The sequence below is a fragment of the Polypterus senegalus genome, chromosome 2 (assembly GCF_016835505.1).
Source record: "Polypterus senegalus isolate Bchr_013 chromosome 2, ASM1683550v1, whole genome shotgun sequence".
In the NCBI taxonomy this organism is placed as follows: Eukaryota; Metazoa; Chordata; class Cladistia; order Polypteriformes; family Polypteridae; genus Polypterus; species Polypterus senegalus.
The window spans coordinates 287490330-287494843 of NC_053155.1; the positions used below are offsets into that span (position 1 = coordinate 287490330).

Genomic DNA, 4514 nt, shown 5'->3' on the forward strand with positions numbered 1-4514 from the left:
ACTGCCTTTCCCAAGGTTTCATCGATTTTTTTCCCTACAAGGGTTTTTCTTCGAGAGGTCTTCTTAGAGAGTCAAGGCTGGGGGGCTGTCGAGAGGCAGGGCCTGTTAAAGCCCATTGCGGCATTTCTTGTGTGATTTTGGGCTATACAAAAATAAATTGTATTGTATTGTATTGTATATCCGGTAAACCAAACACGGGGCAGGCGAGCGAAGCCCCCTAGTTTTAATTATACACATACTTGCTGGGAAGGTGATGGAGATTCAAACTAGCCAACCACTACAAGGTCATCTTCAAGAAAATCATAAAAAGGCACCTCCAGATTGAGAGCTGCATGGCCTTTCCTTATTCTACCATCCATCCATCCATTATCCAACCCGCTATATCCTACCTACAGGGTCACGGGGGTCTGCTGGAGCCAATCCCAGCCAACACAGGGCGCAAGGCAGGAAACAAACCCCGGGCAGGGCGCCAGCCCACCGCAGGGCACGCACACACACCCACCAAGCACACACAATTTAGGATCGCCAATGCACCTAACCTGCATGGCTTTGGACTGTGGGAGAATCATAATAAGAGCCATGACAGAGACAGTAGCAATTGGTACACAACCAGGGTGAATACACACACCAATCAAAATCATCCACATCATGCTGGGGTCTCTCAGCTTTGCCAGATTTACAGCAGCTTTCTGCTCGATTTCTTTTTGAGTCCTGCGACATATGAACAGTGCTTTTCACCTACACTTGAACGTCATATTTTTTCCTTCTGGAATTTCAGAAAGCTTGACCTCTTATTTTGGACATAGCTAATACATCAGCAGAAGCACTCAGAGTGGAAATGAACTGAGTGACTATTGTCTTACAGTATAAGCGATAACTACAGTACTAGGGTGTTGTACCGTGTTAGCCATTATGAATGTAGTGAGAGGTCAAACAAAATGACACCTTTTATTGGTTAACTATAAAGATTACAATATACAAGCTTTCGAGGCAAGCCTGAAGAAAATGGGCAAGTGTAAGAATCTCTGCAACTTTGTCAAGAGCCAGATGGTGATGGCTAGACGACTAGGTCAGCATGTTCCTGGTATGCAGTGGTTAGTAACTACTAAACGTGGTCCAAGGAATGACAACCAGTGGCTGGGCAGCAGGGTCGTGGGTGCCCAAGACTTATTGATGCTCATGTGGTGCGAAGGCTAGCAAGTCTAGTCCAGTCATACAGAAGAACCACTGTAGCATAAATTTCTAAAAAAACATACTGAGAGAAAGGTGTCAGAACAGAGAGTGCATATGGGACAGCGTAGCTGTAGGCAGGACAGAGTGCCCATGCTGACCTCTGTCCACCACCGAATGAAGATGTGAATATCAGATCTTGACCATGGAGCAAAGAAAGAAGGTGGTGTGGTTTAATAAATCTTGTTTTTGTTTTATCATGTGAACGGTAGCAGAATACACTATGGGAAAAAGGCAAGGCCACAGTGATGCACTGGGCAATGTTCTGCTGAGAAATCTTGGGCCTTGGCATTCATGTACATGTCACTTTAACACATACCACCTACCTAAAGACTGTTGCAGCTCTCCATGGCAACGGTATTACCTGATGGCAGTGGCCTCACTTAAGCAGGATAATAAGCCCTTGCACACAGGAAAAACCATTCAGGAAAAGTTTGAGGAACATGAGAAAGCGTTCAGGGTCTTGATGTGGCCTCCAGATTTCTCAGATATCAATCAGAGCAGACATTGGTGGGTTGTGCTATAGTGAGAAGTCAAGCAAAATGACACCTTTTATTGGCTAACTAAAAAGATTTCAATATGAAAGCTATTAGCTTGCATATTGTAATCTTTTTTAGTTAGCCAATACAACATGTCATTTTGCTTGCCTTCCCACAGTAACTACAGAGATTGCTCCAATGACCATGCAGGTAAGAGAATGCTTTCCTGTTGTCACTGCTATCACATGGTGACTTCCTCACATCCTGGACATCAGATATTCTGTAGTCAGAGATATCAGGGACTGTGATGCATATTGGACCTTGGAGAAACCATTCAGGCTAGTGGTGACAACGGGCCCAGTCTTTGTGCACTGCCCATTCAAGGACTCACGGCAGAGGAATTGTTTCTTTACATCCTGCAACACCTTTTAGTCTTGAACAACAACTCCAAGAGCCAAAGGCTTCAGTAGTCCAGCAACAGCAAACACGGTGCTTTGTAAGTAAGGTACAAAAGCCCCTGAACGAGCAGCCAACAAAAGCATGGCGACAGGGCTTAGCAGGGTCCACCATGTCTTTACAGTCTAATAGGAGCCAAAAAGAGATGCTAACTAACCATAATTATTCAATCAGGAGGCATCTTGGAGCAAACATTATTATTAGTCAAACTAATAATCAGATTTTCTGTATGTCAGTGTCAGATTTGTAATGGATTCAATTTTATACACCAAAGGAAGATCATTCTTCATATATTTTGGCAATTACAATTCAAAAATGCAGAATATTACATATTGTGTGCCTCAGGGATCAAGAGAGACCATTTAATCGAAGTAGTCCGGTGCAGCTTGCCTGCGTCTGTTCTATCATTACCGGGGAAGACGTTTCCCACAGGTGAAGAAAAAGAAAATAAAATATTTGTGTTTTATCAGTGTGCCTCCTGCGACTGTCTGTGTCCGGTACGCCCTCTACATTTGTCACACTCATAACTTTAGGGACCCAATGAGATTCCAAATCTGTATGGTGTTTGTCACCCAGCTCTCCCATGTATGTGCATGGGGGTGTTCTCACGGTCTAACATCTCATCCAGGGTTGGTTCCTACCTCTCCATGACCCTGTGTAATAAGTGGATTTTAAATAATCAGGACCCGGTAAAGTGCAGGCTTGGGGTGGGTGATGGCGCTGCTCTGGGGTTGATTGCAGTGCTGCACTTATTACGCATTCATGCAAAAGCGAGCGGATCAGTCGAGTGCCACATTCATACCTCGGAGTGGACGGACTATCACACCTGCACCCAGCTTAAGAAATAAAGAGCCTGCACAGCTGATAGAAAAAGAATAGGACAGAACAAAAGGAACAGAAAGAAACAGAGAGAACGCGAGGAGAAGAAGGGAATGATTAGAGGTTAATGGCAGAAAAATTGAGTGGCAGGGTCGAGGGAAGCCGATGCTGTTGACAATGGAGGCAGTGTGATAAGTGGTCCGTGGCGTTAGGCAGTTTTTAAATAAATAATCGTACCTGAGAATGTGTAGGCTCGAGAGCGGGTGTATGCAACTCTAGGGTTGGTTGGGGTGCCTGGCTGATCGTGCAAATACGTGCAGAAGCGAGTGCCAGTCAGGTGTCTCATTCACGCCTCGGAGGTGGCTCTGTGTCACACTCATGCCAGTCAGTCAGGGTATGATAAAAGGAGCCTGCACGGAACAGAGGGGGAGTTCAGAAATGAGTCCGGATTCAGAAACAGAGAGAAAATGAAAGACGGGGAGAGAGCAACAGAAAGAAGGAGGTTGAGACAATACAGAGTAATGACGAAGGTGGCAGGTCCAGTACAAGGAAGTGCAAGAGTTTGGAGGCAGACAGCCAGAAGGAAGAAACCCTAGGGGGCTGAAGAGGGTCGATTGGGCTGAACATTATAGTAGCTGGAGTAACCTGATTTCTCTCAGCAGCCTTCCATGTCAGTCCAGGAAAAGTTAGCAGGAGACAAAGGGAGCGAAATGAGGTTCAGATTGGGAGTTTTGCTTGGTGCCTGCAGCCAGCAGGTACCCGAGCCTGGATTGATGGGTGGGAGTGCCAGTCGGTGGGATGTCTCCTCAGGGTTTTCAGAAGCTGGCTCCAGGGCACATCCATTTTAAAGAGTTTAACCTGAATCTCTTGGGATTTACCCCAGTTTCTAGATTATTTATTTATTTAAGAAGATTTTAAACTGCACTATTGAACAATTTATTTTGGATTGTTTTTAATAAAAGTACTAATCACTTTTTGCACCTACACCTTGCTGCATGTGTGTGTCCTCATTTGCCCGGCTCATCTTGATTATGACTACTGACAGTTTGGGTTGAAGAGGCTACTGAATGTGACTTGGAGCATGGAGCCAACCTGGACCATCACAGGCAGGACGTCAAGAATGAGACTCGAGGAGAGGAGCCTGGAGCCGAAGAAGGGGAGCTCCTACAGAGCGATTGCCAGGGAGTTGGAGCAACCTGATATGCGGTGTCTCACATGGACACCAAAGGGCAGGTGATAGGAGACATGCGTGGCACCCCATGGATGCCAAGGGCCAAGTATTGGATGACTGCACCTGTCGGGAGGACGTCTCCTGTGGCAGAAAGAGCCCAGGTAGAATAAGCAGAGGACACGTCAATTTTAGATGGAAGCATTGGGGCTTTGTGAGTTTTAAATAACTGCCTTGGATTTTAACCTTGTTCTTATGGTTTACTAGGGGGCTTCGCCTCCTGCTCGCTTTGCTCGTCATCCCTTTTCCCCGTCTGCCAGCGGCCGCTTCTCTGAAACCCCTTTTAAATGGTGATACAATGA

The 4514-nt window shown here is 45.8% G+C and overlaps 1 pseudogene; it reads right to left on the reverse strand.

Annotated features, from left to right (window-relative positions):
* Nucleotides 1–260: 260 nt before the first annotated feature.
* Nucleotides 261–2251, reverse strand: LOC120523966 (annotated as a pseudogene).
* Between the last annotated feature and the right edge of the window lie 2263 nt (nucleotides 2252–4514).